General features: G+C 42.9%; 1 protein-coding gene across 2 annotated transcripts in view; it reads right to left on the bottom strand.

The window, feature by feature from the left end:
* Window positions 1-18,145, bottom strand: part of VSNL1 (visinin like 1) — an 85,253-nt gene extending 67,108 nt beyond the window's left edge. The window contains exon 1 of one of the 2 annotated variants that reach the window (XM_015622411.2): window positions 17,968-18,145. The gene's annotated coding sequence lies outside the window, so the exon portion shown is untranslated. Of the gene's footprint in view, window positions 1-17,098; window positions 17,178-17,967 lie in introns of those variants that run through there. The other variant, XM_015622412.2, reaches the window with a different exon arrangement.
* Window positions 18,146-18,867: the final 722 nt, after the last annotated feature.

Genomic DNA, 18,867 nt, shown 5'->3' with positions numbered 1-18,867 from the left:
GCTAACTTCAGCCTTACTTAAGCTTTTTGATTTGCTTTCAACCATGACATATACTCACTATGTCCTTGCTTTTGTTCTCTAAAGCAGTTTATAAAACTTGGAAAAAAAAGGAGTGCTTTGTATCATATGGAAAATAACTGTGCTGTAAGGAACAATACCAAGGCTGAAAAGCCTAAAATTAGACCTGCAAGCTTTGCTTTCATTGGCAGCGATGTGTGAACATTCATATTGTCCCAATCCCACATTCTACCTCTTTATTCTTGCTAAACACACTACTTTCTGAAAAACACTGAAGTTTAAAATTAGCAAACCTGTCTGATTCAAGGGTATGCTGACCTTGGTGATGGGATATTTTGATTATCTTTAGGCCTTAATAGTGAATTACAAGATCAGCTATTCTCAAAAGGAGCAAAGAAAAAGCATTTGCAGAACAAAAAGCTGAACATCTCTGAAATGGTGCCTGGAATAATACTGCAATATCTAATTTGCTTTTTCTTTACTCCTAAGAAAACTCCAAAGCAAATCTAATAGCTGTATTTTTGCTGAAAGCAAGCTAGTGAGTAGATACGCACTGTATAAAGTTCCTGGTGCTGGGCAACATGGGACTAACAGGGATAATTTAGTCATAACAGGTTAGCATCTATAATATACCCATCCCCTTCTCAGCTATGCTCATTCAGTTCCTACTCTAGTCAACAGGGGAGATAAATAAGAGCAAAATGTATTCAAAAGGTCAAACTTCATGGATTTTCAAGAAAGCCACAGAGAGGCTAAAGTGAAACCAATGCTTGCTACTGCTTAAGTATAATTCAAGCAGTTGCTAGTGTAGTGTTTATTTTGAGTGTCTCCTTGTGGAATTTCAGGATAAAATATGAGATTGGCAGTGAGCCTGAAGGGGGTATAGTCAGAGCAGTCCAATTTCAACAGACTATCAAGATGAACTGTGGGGAGTTATTTTACAGGTTTATGGCTATAGCTCACTCTGAAGCACAGTGTTATTAATATTTGTAGAGCACTATGATATAAATAGCAACACTACATCCACCACCTAGATACCTGTGGTATGCTCTGACAGAGCATTTTTTAGATAACCAAATACCACCAAATGTGCCCCAAATGCTACACTTGAGGTAGGATATTAGATAGAGATGTAATGGAACAATTATTTATGCATCAAAAATGCTGGCGTGGATCTCTAATGCAGCACTGACATTAGGCACTAACTCCAGGGTGATTTTCTGTCAGAAACCAGGATTAATTCTGATACCATTACAGCACTAGGACCCAAATAGTTTCCTGGAGTTAGGACCAGTGGAAGCCTAGATAAAGCTGGTCCTGAACTGTATTCAGTGTTTCCCATTGGAAAAATCTGTGGCCATAAAAAGCAATGTTTTCAAAGTGAGATGAAGAGCAGCTGGAGAACACTATTTATTTCATCACACTGATCTTGTCAGTATTTCTTAATGTTTCCTACACCCTGGAAACAGCATAGGCTGTCCATCAAGCTTTGCTTACCAGCAGCAAGCTCCACGGGTCACACGGTGGCATTTCAGACAAAGCTGAGCTTTTGGAAACAGAACGGAGGCTGACTGTGCCACTGAGACAAAATGGAGATGTTAACCACCAATTAACCACCAATTGCCTCAGGAGCAGCAAGGAAACCCTGAGAAAAGTAAATACACCTTTCTCAGGATCAGGGAGTTTTGTCCTGGTTCCAACCTCAGGATGAGGTAATTTCTTCCTGGGACAGCCCTTCTTTTGTGCCTAATAAAGCCAGGTAATTGCATCCTGGATTTTGTGGGTAGGAACATGATGTGCAGCAAGACCATTTATGGAGCCGTGGCTTCAGTCTCAGGCTTAGCTTTCTATTCTTACATATAGGGAACTAATTTTACTGCCTTGGTAACTGGCATTTTTCAAGTTTCTGTAATTCCTTCAAACACTTTTAATGATTTAATCATTATGAACATGCCTATACTTGAACAATAGTTCAAATTAAAATCAGTAGTGGATATGAACTACACGAGGCATTCCTGGGAAATTCAACGTGACAACATTCTCATTCCTTCCTTATCCTTCAGAAAAGCATCTTGTTAATACAGCTATGTTTCCAATGAATAATAATTCCCTAGACTAAGAGTACTTATACTTGGAACTATTTTGGAATAGCGTTCCACAAAGAACATCAGGAACAGGAGAACTTCGCTATTCACTTTACTACAAAAATGTGGGCTCTCATTTTTCACACAATGATATAACTTGGCTTTGAAGGGACCTTAAAGATCATCCAGTTCCAACACCCCTCCAATGGCCAGGGACACACTTCACTGGATCAGGTTGCTCAAAGCCCCATCCAGTCTGGCCTTGGACATTTTCAGGGGCGTGGCACCTACAACATCTCTGGGCAACTTATTACATTGTCTCACCATGCTCATCGTGAAAAATTCCTAATTTCTAATCTAAACCTTTTTAAGTTTAAAGCCATTACCCCTTGTCCTATCACCCCATTGGCTTGCTTTACCCCTTTTGGTACTGGAAGGCTGCTATAAGGCCTCCCTTACAGAAGGTGTAAGATACATGGACCTAGAATCTAACAGTAATAAAATTTGTATTATTTATTAATTCTTAAAATGGATTATCAGTTGTAGGATTCTTTACTGTGAGGGTGATGAAGCACTGAAACAGGTTGCTCAGAGAAGCTGTGGGTGTCCAGTCACTAGAAGAGTTCAAGACCAGGGTGCATGGGGCTTTGAGCACCCTCGTATAGCGAAAAGGTCTGTTCCACTCAAAACCATTCCACACTGGAAGGAGAATTATCACATAAAAATAATCAAAAGAGTTAAAGACTCTGCAGTGAGCTATAGAATCCTTTTTTTAAAATATTTAAATTAAATTAAATCTACTTTATAAGAATCCCCATAGATCCCTAAATCTCCACACAAGCTATGCACACTGGTGCTGAATACTTTATAAATTTATATACTCCATACTATACCATATGGAGGTTCTGCACAAATGTTGGAGTAGATTTGCAAATTCCTTCATGAATAGTGTAGGTAAATGCACGTTAGGCTCTCCCAGAGACAACTTACAGAGCAGAGGTAATGGCACAATATCCTCAGTCTTGTGTGTGACCCAGACAAGCACAAAACATTCTCTCCAAGGTTCACAAAGACCTCGGGAAAATGCAAGGGTAAACTTGTGACGTGGGCATAACTGATGTGGAATGTTTATATCTTAGGGAAAAATGGGTCATCATTCAAGCTCTCTAGGCAGCCTTCAGGTTTGCATTCCCCTGGACGATCTTCATGGCAGGTGCCAGTTGTCACTAAAAAGTGGGTGCTGAGCGCTGAGCTGCATTTCAGAACTGCCCCAGCTCCTGGGCTTGTCCCCAGGACAGCTCTCCCAGCCTGCCCAAGGCAGACACCTGATGCTGGCTGGCTGTGCCCACACCAGATGCACAAACAGAACCGCAGCAGCATCCTCTGTGCTTTGCTCCACACCACCTACTTCCCAGCCAAGAAAATATGTATTCCAGTCAAAAGCAGTCTAGACATAAAGTAATATAGGCAATACAGATGGACAGGAGATTACACCTGACACAAAACTCAAATAAATCATCTGATAAACTTACAAGAAAAAACTGAGAGAGATTGAGTAAGCTAGTGACTATATTTCTATCATAATCTTTTTGAAAAACTACTTCATCTGCTCAGCATAGGAAGGGCTGCTTGCTGCTTTCCCACCAGCCATATTCTGCTTTTCCACTACTTGCAGCTTGTTTTGATTTTGGCTGAGTGGAAGATTGATATGGAAAAGCCTTGCAGGAATGCCAGAGTGCAGGGAGCAACCTTCCTACTAATCGATGCAAGCTGCCTGGGAAGAGAGGCAGGATGATCATTTCCTCCCTGCTTGTTCATCTACTCCCCTGGGAACAAGTTATACTGCAGTGACACATTAGGGCATGTGCTGTCAAAGTGCTTCTAGCAGAAAAAATATGTGAAGTATCAAGTGACTGAGCCCTTTCAGCTAGCCATGGGATGCAGGGCTGTTCCAGCCAAAACAAAGTCCCACTACAGCTGAAGCATACATTTAAATTTTTCGTTTAGAGTGATAAAAAGTCCCATTGAATAGTCTGCTACTATTCTGCTACTAGGAGCAGAGTAAAACTGGCAAGTTTGTTTGTTAAAAAACAACCAGACCTAGCAGTTCTACTTTTAGAATACACACCTAAGCTGGAAAGTTTGCTGTAGGAGCTCCTGAGTCCTGATGTGCTGGAAAAAAATTGTACAATCAACTCTTACACATGGCAAATCTTCTTTTGTCTTCCATAATGTGGACTTGGGACAGCACTTAATAACAACTTGATGGAGCCTGATGGAGTTGAATTGGCTTACATCCAGCACAACTGGTGCTCAAATGACTCAATTTTAAAAATATTTTGCCATAATAATAAATGGGAAGTAATGACCACCCACAGCTGGCCAAAGTAAGGGATTTTTCAAAGGAAATACAGGAAGCACACAAGTTGTGGACCATTCCACATAAAATACATACCTTCCATTTCTTTCTGCTCTAGTACTTTTAAAAACACTATTTTTACCAGATCTTGGCCTTTACATTGTCACACCCATGCCCCTCTGAAACAAGCAAGAGCAGATAACAGCCACTCCTGCCAAGGCTTACTGCAGGGACAAAACTCAGGCACAACCCATGGATTAGCAGAATGCAACTGGTTACGCCTGTTCTCTGCATTGTACTGAGAAATCCTCACATTTTTGTTCATTCACAGTCAAACTTAGTTCCAGGTAATGCAAATGTCCAAGAGCAAAAGCTACCAAAGCCTATCCAAAATGGAATTTGTCTGTACATTTATAGGAGAGCTTTAACATTTAGCTGTATGGTACAAAGCTATGGTACAGGGGTCAGTCTCATGCTTCTTTCTAAAGGATAACTTCAAATGCAAATGAGAAACTGGTCTGGCCTTATTTTTTCATAGTGGTTTGACAACACTGCATGCATATGCAATGAACATGGTGACAGCTGTATTTTTTTTTTATGCAAAAGTCTAAAAAGGAAAAATATGTCAAGGACTACGGCTAAACTAATAATTAAAACTGACTTAAGAATTGTATGTAAATGCAATATAATGATGTAATTAATCCAATGTAATTAAAACCCAGAGATAATGGAGAGGTGCACCTCCTCACTATCTACTTAAAGAGCCCAGTCCATGCTCTGCAGTTCATTCCTCATCAGATTTAGTCCAAGTGGATCATCATTATCACAACACCACCCAACAGATCTCACCAGCAAAAGCACAGGAAACTGGGGGAGATATGTAAATACCTGCTTATTTCCACTTTATAAACATTCCAGAATTAGACTGCCATTGATACTAATGATTTAAATGTAAGGTACACAATATTTATCTTTTTTATTACTTGTTACTAAGTTTTATTATTTTATAATTTTTTAAAATTTTTAGTTCATCAACTACACACAAGCACTTGCTCCTGTAACAATTTATAAGGTTTGCCAGCATTACTAAACTGCAGTGTTTAGCTTGGTACCAAATACCTCAGAGAGCCAAGAGGAAAGACAAGCCTCAGGAACAGGTCACAGGCAGACAATGATCACAGTTCTGTACTGCTCCCATTGCACCATGGGGTGATTACACACACATTTTAATCTGACATAATCCAGTTCTGCTCCCAAAAAGTTTTACTCTCCAAAGAACCATATTCACTTTTAGAAGGAACTCCTTACCTAATGTCTTCTGTATATCCCAGGATTTGTGTGGCCAAGTGCAAGGTAGGTAAGAAAAAACTGGTCATGCCTCTTTAACCAGAAAAGGTAAAAAAAAGGGTCATTTGGGTGAAGTAAACCACAAAAAAAATAGGCAAGGGTAATAGGAAAGTGAGGCAACAGGGAAAACTTCCCGTTCTAATACATGTGAATCATAGGGCCCTGCCAGGAAAGGCTGGGCTGGGCTGGAGGGAGAGCTCAGCTCAAGCTGGTGCCATGTTCCCCCTCCTGGTTTCAGAAGCACAGATCATCTGGTGCTGGGACAATCTGACATTGCCCACACAGACTGGGGCACACCAGTGGCACAGCAGAAGTCCAATGGGACACTGCTTTCATCCAAATTTCTAATCCTGCATCTTCATTCTTTTAAAACCCCAGATGTGGTCATCCCCCCAGCAAACCTACTTGTCTCTGACAGAAAACAATCATCGATATGGGAATGATATCAGAACTGTGAGAACAACTCTTTTGAGGCAGAGATTGACCTTTACTGATGTATGGCATTGAAATACTTAGAAGAAAAAATTTACACAAGTTGCCAAATGTTTTTCCACCTTGATTTGTAACAATTAGAAAATTGTCTGAGGTTTTGTACAGCCTCTTTAGATTTATCAGTGGTAACTAAGCTCCTCCCATGAGAGGAACTTCAGTTATAGCACTGTGATAAGGCACATGAGTAAAACAGGTTCTACAGTTCTCTGAGAATAAGGGTTTGGGATTCCATCCTCTGCTTTGCCATCAATTCTCTAAAAGCTCTTGGACAAGGTGTGTTACTGCCTTCTGCATCATCATCACACAATACTAAGTACATGAAATCATGTTAAATTCTATAAATTTGACAATATTGTAGTTGCCATATCCCATGCAAAACTGACATCAGCAGTGAAAAATTACATGGCACATAAATACAAATGCAAAACAATGAGCAACTTGTCACATAAATTCTTCAAAATCAGCTCTCCAAACAGGTTTTTACTTCAGAAAAGCAGAATTTTTAAGAGCAGCTGTTCAGTCATAAGATCAATGAATCATATGATGAGAGAACATATAAAGTCTTATGCAAATACTTCACATTTTATTTTTCAATCCTTTCCCCCACTTAGTTTCACGTCCCAAATGCCTTTGGATGAGCAAATTCCCCTGCACCCACACAGAGCTCACCACCAGAGAGAGCCTGCACTGGGGGTGTTTCTGTGGTCATTTTTAGGACTTGTATGTGACTTAAAACCATCTCATCAATTCTCCTTCCTTTTCCCCAACAGCTACATCTATCACCCATCTGACACACAGTATAAGGAAAGTTATCACAGCTCAGGTAGTCATTGGCAGTTCAGCAGGGGCTTCCTCTCAGCACCTCACTCAGATGCTTCTGAGTATGCCCTAGTACAGCTCTGAGACAGCTTGTCTGTCATTACATCAGGAGAAGCAGTTCAGAGAAAAGTGGCAAGAATCAGATGGATTTTTCATTAAATTAAATGTTTCCTGCAAATTCAAATTTTCCCTGTGAAGTTTTCTCACAACACCTAAAAAAATCACAAAAAGTGGTGCATCTGTTAGTACTTTTCATATTAATCACCCTTTTTGTGAGAGACTCCACTCCTCAGTGTTTCCTAGATGTTGACACCTTTGCCTTCTGCTATCTTCAAATGTTATCCTACACTTTTTCCTTGCTCCCCCCTTCCTTTTTGATTCATTTAAAATGAATCTCCCTAGCACTGAAATCCTCACAGATCTGATCCTGCCTACATCCCTGACATGATTCATGATCACACCTTCTCCTTTTCCCCGAGTCTCATCTCCTTTAGGCTACAAGCTTGCTGAACACTTACACCTACATTTCTAGTCAACTCTGTGTGTTCAAAGCAACAGATTTCCCCATGTATTTAAATCTAGTCACTCACAGACGTGTTTCAGTGGTTCAGCATGTACTCTGCACTATTCAAATCCGTTCCTTGATCCAATTTTTTTCCAGTAGAGATCAGATAGATCAGTTCAGAGAATGAGTCCTTACATTTGTATGGCCTTGGACTTTGGTCTAGTTACTCCAGGAAGGGATTTATCCAGAAATCACCACTTCACATCTAACTCTATGGTAATTTTTAATAATGACCATCAAGCCATCTTTCCATGTGTTCCTAAAAATTTCCTGATGTCAGTATTTGTCAATAGTGGTGCCAGTGCTACTGCCCACTGATGGCACACATCTCTTTTCACTGTACAACCACATCTAACTCACTTTTACTGTAACTGGAATTTTTGAAGCATGGCAAAGTAGCATAGCACAGTTGTCAGATGGTGACTTTGCTTTTGTGACTTGTATGAATTCACTCCCTTTGTAGTTTGTTTGTTTCTTTTCCCCAGACTCAATGGTTATGCAAGAGAACCTCATTAGTCAAGTGCCCAGAGTGACATCACTAACTTTGTTCATTCAGAACAAGCCAAAAATGCTAATTTCTGCAAACTTCTTGAAGGCATTTTCAAAGGAAAACAGAAGTACAAGACTGAAGTGGCTGCAAGTTGCTGTGTAGGTCTTCATAGAATTGGGAATCTCATAAGTTAGAGTGACAAAAAGCTGAGCTAGAAAAATAAGGGAATGTGTTAGCTGTCTTGAGGACCTTCTGAATATATCAATACTGTAAGCAGTAAATGGTTGGGTTTACTGGGCAATACAAGAATTACAATCTCCAGCTATCTCTGTTACATATAACACCAGAACAACCTTGAACATTTCATGAACTCTTTCTTTTATCTAGAGATGAGCTGACATTGATATATTGTTATTGGTCTTCACTAATACACTCCTGTTGGCAGCAGGGAGATGCTAGCAGCTGAAATGAGTCACATACTGCAAGACCTTGCAATTTATATGGAAAGAAAGTGCAATTTAGAAAATATCTCTGTCTCCTCCTCAGCCGACTGTGCAATGCAAAACACCCACTAAAACACAAGTCATAGTCAGACAGTCATTTTTCATGTATTTGATGCACATGAAGTTGCAGTGATTTTTTATTTTAAATTGAGTAGTTTTAATTCAACAACATTCAAACAGCAATACAAAGTAATGACAGGACCACTTGATATTCAAACAAAAATTACTCTTGTATTTTATATATACCATGGATTTTTCACGCAACAATTCAGAACCTTTTTACACTGTTTTCATTTATTTATAGTTGCACATTATGAAAAAATTTACAGTTGGTTACAAATATTTGAAGAAGGTAGTAATCTAAAATAATGTTTCTCATAAACAATAGAAGTAACAAGCCAACAGTTCTCTAGCTCATCTAAAGAGAGCAAACCACTTTGTAACTGAAGGACTTGCACTGATAGGCTTTGTTAAGCAAATTGATAACACAGACATTATGGCATTAGATGATGGGTACATACAGTAGAACTATTTACAGCACTATGCAGGAATAAAAATCACAGAGAATGTTAAGCTAAATTATCGTAACATTTTCAGTTGCCTATATTGAATCTTCCTACCCCAAAAATTCCACATCCCATGGAAAAAAAAAAAATAAAATAAATACATGGGCTGTTTCTACTCTGCAGATTTACAATGCACTACGATACAGAGTTAAGGCACTAAAGAGAATGATTCAAGAGAAAAACCAGACAGACACACAGAAAGAACACAGCTGTACCCAACATCTGTTTACATCCTGCTATGACTTCTTACAGACTTCTCTTTGAAAATACCCGATACTTTGTACATATCTAGAGATATCCAGATACAAACCCAGCTGTTCAGGACATATTCTAGGCTGTATCTGCACTACAGCCCAAGAGCTGGAGGACAGTGTGTGCCTCAGCCAGCTCTCCACTCTGGCTTTGCCACAGTGAACAGCCCCATGGGGGGAAGCAGAAGGTGTATGAATGTATCCTAATTAGCTCTGCAGGAGGCAAACCCAGTCCCTGCTACCAGGCGTGGATTGCCTCAAAGTCACGCCATTAAATCCCTGTACATGCTGCACTCTATCTGTAGGTACAGTATATATCTTGTATGTTGTTAGAATTTTAACAAAAGTATTTACCCTTATAGCACTGTACATACAGCTGCACTTTCTAGAACATATGCAAAGGCCAGATCCTTATTTTGTAAAGCTCCCAGTTTAGGAAACAAGCAGAAACCACAGCTAAAATGCAAGCTGAGGGAGGCATCCACCATGGTTAAACACACACAGCATTGTCAGGGAGAAGGAGGCTCTCAGGCAACAGGAGACCTTTGGAGCAGAATCAAACACAGGAAGCAGAGCCAGAGAGGGAAGAAAAAAGGGATCAGTAAAAGCTAAGGTTGAGATAAGACATGAGGCAGTTAGTACCTGTTGACACTTCAGGATTACATTCTCATGTAACAGAGCGGGAAGCCTGATTGAGTAATGCTGACCTCTTAAACCATGTAGGAACCAGTGTTACTTACTGATCTGTGTTCCTGTGGCACCTCTTTGTGGCAGACACTTGAGAAAAATGTAAAAAAATCACAACCCCTTCCAACCATCCTATTTTCCCAAACAGGAATTAAAATGAATAAACAATAGCCATTGAACTTAATAGCTAAGAACTTGCCCAGCGTGGGGGACAACTCTTGCAAACAAAACCTATTTACAAAGAAAGATCAAGGCTACTTTGTGGTCTTCTTACCATACCTGAGGAGAAAAATTGAGTCTTAGAAGCTACTTCTGTTAAGCATTTTGGCATTTCAGTAGTAGTGGTGTATTGCTAGGATTTTGCTGGCAGAAGGAGGCAAGAATATTTATGCATATGGATTATTTGACTCTATTTAAGGATGCATGATATAAAGTTTTAGCAAGGTTAAACATTAACATACTGATTTCATACTATTCTTCTAATTTTTTTTCATTCTGCATAGCTGGCAGGAACCAGATTCCAAGTCAACTGGAGCTCTTGGCTGAGTGCTGTTCAACCTTACAATGTGGTTGCAGTGACATATCCAAATCAGATTAAGAAAACAAAATAAAAATGATGCCAACAAAATGAAACCCAAAAAAACCAGATCAAACTCTGTTACATATTTGAAGATGCAGTCCTTTTCTACATGTCAGTCTGGTTTGCAAAATCATCAGACATTTCATGCATCAAACTAAAGCCACTTTTCAGGCTATCAATCCTCCCAACTGAAAGCCTTTTATGCCATTCAAAACATGAATTTCAAGAACAATCACAAATGTTGGTGTTCGTTTGTATGGTTTTAAAAAATGTATGTTTAAAAGCAAAAATGACTGCTTAAAAAAATAGTATATATTCTGGTAATGAAAAATTAAATTGACTGGATAAGTGCTGGATGTTAACAATACCTGCACAAATAACGTTTTGAAGCATTATCTGCTATATAAGCTGATTTTAATTTCAGTGCTAAAAACTTTTAAATGTTCACTCTCACTAACTTCAGAAAATATTAACTTTTTCCTCTACATATACCAACTTCTACTAAAAATAAAAGCATTTTAATTCTAACTACTAGCTAATGTCTCAGATTTCATTCTCTAAGAGTCCTCAGTTACTTTGTATTTCTAAATATAGCAGATAAGAGTACAGAGAAATATGCTGTATTGTAAGAGCTTTTATAAACAACAGTTTCTAATTTTAGACTACTTCATTCTGAATAAAGTCTAATTAAACCACATATATTCTCAAATGCAGTCCACAAAAAGGATAATATTCACAGCTCATTACTGCTATTTGATTCCATCTTACTGCAAACGACTTAATATCTACTTTTGAGTAAAAATGTTTCCTATGAGATGGAACATGAAACTTTAATTGAAAAAAAAAAATCAGTAACATTACCTTTCTGAAATCATTTTCAGATATTAAAATCAAGTCATAGGTACTCTACACACACCAGGCTCAACAGCTGATCTAGTTAAGATTTTTTTTTTCCAACTACTTTTGGGACTGACTGTTCAAGAACTCGTAATTAAGTCCAGAACCAACACAATTTAACACTAAGGATAATTAAATATTAAAAAAGCCTAGACAGAATAGAGATCCATTTTCCATTCTCCATGGTCTTTAAATCAAGACTGATTATTTTTTCCCTCCCCCAGATTTGTATTTAAAAGGAGAGCAAAGTCATTGCTGAGTCAAATGCTATGGTCTCTGCTAGGCATGGTTAAAATCTTTGTTAATCTCCCTTGTAGATTTAAACATTTATGACCCTAAGAGCTTTCATCTCTAACATATAACTTTCTATTTAGCTAGAAGTTAAAACTAATAAAAGTAATTTTCATCAAAAGTTTTAGAGCCTTATATTTATTAGTCTAAAAATTCTGTAAATTACTGTCACAACTTGTTTTCTTTTTGAGTATACATTTTGACTTGTACAAAGTTTGAGCAACCAAAGTAATCCCATTGGTTGATATTATATTGGTTGATTCAACTCATCAGGAGTTAAAATAAAACTATATTATTTTTTATGCCTAACTACTGTATGAAAATATCTTGACAGAACCCAAAAAAAAATTTTCAACACCACTTGTAAGTCTTATCATTATGAATCTCAGGTTTTAGACATTTTCATAAAACAACTTTGAGAAAATCTAAGTTAGAGAACAGGAAATAAGTAAAATGATTTTTTCTGATATTTAGTAGTGCTCATTAAAAAAATGATGCTTCTCTGAAGTCATCAATTACTTAAAATTAAATCTGCTTCAAACCAAAAGTGATTAAAGATCATTTTAACCAAAATGTTTAGTATATCATATTTATATTAGTGTAAAAGCTAAAGGAATTACCATTACATCTTTTTTCCTGTACATCAGTTCAGACTTTTTAAATAAAGATTGTGTAGATAATCTTCCTCAAATGGCTTTGTGATGATAAAGTGATTTTAAAATCCTTTATCTTCCTAATAAAAAAATACTTTATTATAATTATCTTAAAAGATACACTGGGTAACCTCAAATTACCACTTCTCATTACATCAAAGCTTGTAGGTTGTTGACAAACTTGAGAATGTAGAAAACTCCTGATATTTCAAAGCAGTGAAACTAAGAAAGTTATAATACATTCCATTATTTTTTTATAGTCTGGGATTATATATACGACTTCATGGGGCCTATTTCAGGGAGAAAACCTTCAATATCTGTGATGTGTATTCCTTTGTCCTTGATATCATAATTTTAGAACACATCATGCTTAGTTCAAAAAAGGATGAAGTTGTCGTTTCACTCCCAAGGAGCACAATTTATTTCAATTAGCTGTGATTTTACAAGTTATTTTACTGAACATATTCTGTTCCTTACATTCCTCAGGGGAATAATCACAAAGAAAAACAGCTTGATATTTTTATAAACAAATCAGTGAATCTGACTATCAAGTGGCTTTTATCTTTTTCTCCTTCAACTGTCTCCTTGAAACTACTTACTTTCTTTCATCTGAGACCATCTCTAATAAACTGTCTTAATTTCCTACAACTTTATTATTGTCCTTTCAGTCACATTCACACCCAAATGTGGAAAAGCTCTTGAAAAGCAGAGACCCTTTGGATAACATCCACATACTTAAAAGAAGAAAAAATACATATATATTCTTAGCACTTTATCATTTTAAAAGCAATAAAAATTTGCAGCATTACTCCAAGATTTTGTATTCCATGACATCCTTTTTATCACCTGTTTAATTTTCTTTGAAAAGGTTTATAGCTATTACTCTGAGGCCAAGAGTATAAAATTCAAAAGATAAGATTCTCTCTCTATGAACAAAGACAAGTTGTTGGAGCTGAGGTAAGAAAGCGCCGCCCTGTGATGGGAGCCCATCTGGATCCTTACATCTTCCAGCACAGCACATGCTCACAGCCTTCCCTGCTGGTGCTGTATTCCTGTACCACACAGAGCTTCCACCAATGCCATGGAGAGAAGCCATGGAGTAAACCATGGTCTTTCCCAAGAAAGGAATTAACAGCAAAGAAAATAATTGGTAAGGTGGAAAGCGATCCAAAGATGCAATGAACACGCACTGAAAGAAGGAATAAAATTACACTCCAAAGGAAGAAAGAAAAAGCCCAAGGATGTAGAGAATGGAAAAAAGTGTGCAAATGCAGGTAACAGTGACCCAAAAGAAAATGGGGACAGATGAAATGGTCTAGGCTCATTAGAAATAATGTAGGAAGATCACACAGTGATTTTCTCCCTTATCGTAAGACAAAATTAAAGAAAGCAAAGAATCCATGGGCAATCAAACCCAGCTGGAAACAAGCTTCTTTATAGACCAATATAATGACAAAGGATATTTAGCCCCAAAGCACACTGTCAAAACAATACCTATCAAAAAACAAAAGGATGAAGACCTGTGCTGACAATGTTCATTGTTCACAACATCACAGGCAAGAAGCACAGCTGCTCAGGGTAAGTGCTGTGTGCTGGACTTTAAAAACCAAATCTGTCTATCATAATTTAAATTTTCTAACTGTCTTCAATTAGTGTACATTGCTGTTTGAGTCACAATTAGAGGATGAGCCAGCACTTTTTGGCCAAGTGACATAAAAGTCTGGAAATCTATGGAAATCTGCGAAGGTTGACAGAACTGAACACCTAAGATGGGAGCATGGGGCACGGATACAACACAAAAAAGCTTAGGAATCCATTGTGCAGACAGACATAACATTACAATTCCAAAACTGAAAAACAGAACCAGGACAACAGCTTGAAATGTAAACACTTACATAATCACCCACAACAAAGTTCACCACGTTCATGTGTTTGTTAAGGGAACCTGTATCCTTAGATTGAGGATCTCAATCCTCCCTTCAGCTATACTGAATGTAGAGACAGAAAGTCCAGAGGCCTGTTACAGCACAATGGTGCTGCAGCTCTCGAGCACGACCCTGCTGGAAGGCATGTCGGGATGCCCCCAGACCCCAGGCATGCTGCAGTCAGCAGGATGTCGCACCCTGGGACACGTGGAGCCTTTTCCAAACAGCACCAAAGCCAGCGGCACTGCACTGCTTCCATCCTGTACAGCCAGCCTCGTTTCCCCTGCTCTGCCCTGCCCTGCCCCATCACATCCCGGGTGGACTTGGCCTCAGCATTCTGGCCAGAGCAGAGTTTCCCTCTGGCTGGTGCTGTGGGGTGGTATCAGCTATGACTCTTCTGGTACAATACAGGAGGGGAAGGCACACAAGGAACCACATAACGGGACTGACAGTGGCAGAGACACATCTCTGGCATTTGCTCTGTGTTGTTACATAACGCTGTGATACTCCGGAGTAGATGCTGCTTGACGACACAACTGATCTGCTGGCAATAGCTGGACGTTCCAGAACAAGAAGCACGTTGGAAAATCAGTGGTGTGCAGGTATGCTTTTGTGTCAGGCAAGAAGACACGGCAACCTAGAAAACTGGTTAAATACTGCAGCCCTATGTCATAAAAGTTTGTGGATAAATAACAAGATTAAAGATTCAGTCCTTAATTAAAAGGCAGGGATAACACATAACCAAGATGAAGAACACGTATCCTTACTTTTCCTTGACAGCAACATTAGCCCAGACTACTTCATGCTTTGTTTGAATGGAGAAAAACATAATTAAAGTTTTAATTAGAATTGATCGCAGCCCACAAACCTGAAATGGATTGTGCTGTTTGAACACTGTACTAGATCCTTCAAGCAAATGGATGTTCCTAAATGAACTATGTTCTTTAAAAAGGAAACGCATTCTGTCAAGTAATAGGGTAGTAGTGAAAACTAATGACTCTGAAAATGTATCACAGAAAGAACTACTAGGAAGTACGCATTCTGAAAGGGACAGTTATGAATTCTACAAAGACTAAGCTTCCACAGACACTTATTTTTCTCTGCCATTAGTCTGTTGCATATCATATTCTGGTTATAAAATATGTCAGTCTTTTTATTCTTCACAAAAAAATAGCGATACCTCTGAGATCTGAACTTTCCAATATATGAAGGAAGAGAATGACTATCCACAGGCACACTAATAACAAATGGTTGCTAAAAATATATTGCCAGCAGAATTGTTGGGAAAAGTACCAGTATCTCTTAAACCCACCTGATACATTAACATCTTCTGTACAAGAACACGGAATTTATTCATATATTTGGCCTTTTGATAGCTGGTTATGGCTTTAATGCCCAAGTAATCACCCTTCAATTTTAATGAAAAGGGCAGGTGTTTTCATCACCCTGTTATCTGCACGCTTGCTTGTCAGCCGAGAAGCCTGGCGGTGCAGGTAAGCCCTTCCCCGCCTTGCTGCGCTGCTCCGGGTCGTGCGGGATTCGGGAGCGCGGTACCTGCGCGGCGGCGGGAGCTCCGCCCGCTCCGGCTCCAGCTCCGAAGAAGGCGGAGAGCCCCGTCCCACCTCCGGAAAGCCCGTGAACAGGCTCCTCCAGGGCCGGGAAAGCGGGGGGTCTGCAGTTGCGCAAGAACAGCCCCCCTTCCCCTTCCCCTTTCCCTCCTAGTCCCCGAAGGTTTCTCCGCACGCCGGAGGCCGGAGTAGCCAGCCCGGGCTGGGGCAAGCCAGGGAGGTGCCGGGGGGAGCAGGCAGCAGAGGAAAGGCTCACGGCATCGGGGACGGGATGCGAAGCTGGGGCGGGGGGAACCTTGCATGCAGGAAGGGTGTCTGGCTGGCTTCACGCCTGGCTGGGTTGGGAGGAGGGAGGCGTTCCCTTGTGGGGGCAGTGGGGAGAGCGGGAGACTCCGGGGGGTGGGGACACCCCCGGGCTGGCGGGAAAAGCCTCGCACCGGGGGAGCCGGCGGCGCGGGCAGCGCTGCAGAGGGCAACGAGCGCTGGGGACCGAGGGGCTCGCGGTGCCCGGGGGGACCGAGCCGTGCGGGAGGGCGGCAGTGCCGCGGTCCCTTCTGGCAGCCGCCGCTGCGAAGCCCGCGGCGCCCCGCACGGCGATGAGCCCCCGTGTCCCGGCGCGGCACCCCGGGCGCCGGGGAAGCGTGCACGCCGCGGGGCTGAGCACCGCGCTCTCCCCGCACCCCGGACCCGGTCCTTCCCGGCGGGGGAATGGAAGAGGAGGGCGAAGAACCCCTCGGGGTACCGGCAGGCGTTCCTCCCCTCGGCCCACACCAAACAGCACGTTTCTCCGGGTGCGAGCAGCCTATTTCCAAGCGATGCTGGCGCGCAAAGTTGCGCCGGTCGGGCAGCCCCCCGCCCGCGCTCCCTCCCTCCCTTCCTCCGCAGCCGCGCACATCGCGGGCTCCCGCAGAGCCCCCGCACTCCGCTCCGCTCGGGTCAGCGCGGAAAACGCCTCCCTCGCTTTCCGCCCCGGCTGCTCACGATCTGCCTCAACCTGCTCCACCTTTTGTTTTGATCTCTGGAAACGAAATTCTCTCTCCTGCCGTCTTCTTTCCCTCCTCCTTCTCACGCCTTCGTGTGGGAGATGCCCAGGATCGCACACCAGCTTTTGTTATCTCCTCCCACCTCCATCTTCACTCCGACTGATGCCCTAGTAAATAGCAGGAGCGCGGCATCTCCGCCCCGCACCTACCCCGCTACCACCTGCAAACACCTCGCCTGTTAAATAAATTAAGTAATAAAATAAAAACACCCCTTCCAGACAGTATGAAAAGCGACAGAGCGACCGCATGAATCGGGAGCACTTTTGCCTTCCCCGTAGTGTGATGACCTTGCGAGAGCTGCTCTGCCGCTTGGTTTCGCACGGTCTTTTTTTCCCCCCTTTTTTTTCCCTTTCCCTACTGGGAAGAAATCACGCCCTTTTCGCTATCCGTTTTCAAACGAACACGAACGCCAAAGACTCCCTCTTCCACCAAAGCGTTTCCAAGAGCAAATTGTTACGCGACAGCTCAGCTCTTCCTTTGGATGCTGCCGGTGTTCATATCCGGATCGGTGGGGGATTCGGTCCCATCTCTCACCAGTTAACGGCAAATCGCCGCGGGGACGGTTTGCCTCCATCTCGCCGGTGGAAAAACTCCCGCACACCGACCGAGCACACCAACTTTCCCGGCCAGGATGATCCCCGACCGCCGAGCAGCGCCGAGGCCGCGCAGCCCCCGCCTCTGCCCCGCCGCGCCTCCATCCCGCCGCCTTCCCGGGAGGAAAAGCTCCGCGCGGGGCACCCCGGCAGCCGGCTGTCGCCCGCACCTCGCGGGTGCGGAGCCCGGATCCCGGATCCCCCCCCTTTCCCCCTGCGGTCGCTCCCGCACTTACTGCGGGCGCGGGGTCTGTCCGCGGTGCGGAGGAGGGCGCAGGGCCCGGGTCCCGCGCGCTGCTGGGGCCGGAGGGACACGCGGCGCCGCCTCGGTGCGCGCCCGCCGCCGCTCGCGCCGCAGCTCCTGTGCGCGCCCCCGCTCCGCCCCGCGCGCCGCCCGCCGCCGCCCCGCACTGCAGGACCGCCGCCCCGCGCGCCGCCCCGCGCTCCGAGCATGCGCGCGGGGCCGGCGGGAGCGGGGGAAGCCCCGGGGCGGGCGGTGCGGGGGGCCGGGCCCTGCGGGGGACAGAGCCCTGCGGGGGACAGAGCCCTGCGGGGGACAGAGCCCTGCGGGGGACAGAGCCCTGCGGGGGACAGAGCCCTGCGGGGGACAGAGCCCTGCGGGGGTCGGCGCTGGCACCGCGGCTCGGCCGGGCGGGCTCGGCGTCACTCACGGCCGAACGCGGGCTCCCCGTGAGCCGCGTCGTCCGTGCCTTGCCCGGCGGGCTGCGCTTCGCTCGGCGGCTCCTTCGCTCCACGCGTGGAACCGTGCTGGCCCTGCGTGCGGAGGCAGCCCGGGCGGCGCGGGGTGATCGCAAAATCGCAGAATCAACTGGGTTGGAAAAGACCCCTGAGATCATCGAGTCCAACCTGTGACCAAACATCACCTTGTCAGCCAGACCATGGCACCGAGAGGCACGTCCGGTCTCGTAACACCTCCAGGCATGGTGGCTCCACCACCTCCCTGGGCAGTCCATTCTGTTATCTAATCACCCTTTCTGTGAAGATTCTCTTTCTAATGTCCAACCTAAACGTCCCCCGGCACAGCTCAACGCTGTCCTCATATCGCCAATTGCCTGGGAGGAGAGGCTCATCTGGCTCCTCTCAGGTACAAGGTGATGGCACTGGTGTCCCATGCA

The sequence above is a fragment of the Parus major genome, chromosome 3, assembly GCF_001522545.3.
Source record: "Parus major isolate Abel chromosome 3, Parus_major1.1, whole genome shotgun sequence".
In the NCBI taxonomy this organism is placed as follows: Eukaryota; Metazoa; Chordata; class Aves; order Passeriformes; family Paridae; genus Parus; species Parus major.
The sequence above is the reverse complement of the archived record's forward strand: the minus strand, read 5'-3'. Positions and strand labels throughout refer to the sequence as shown.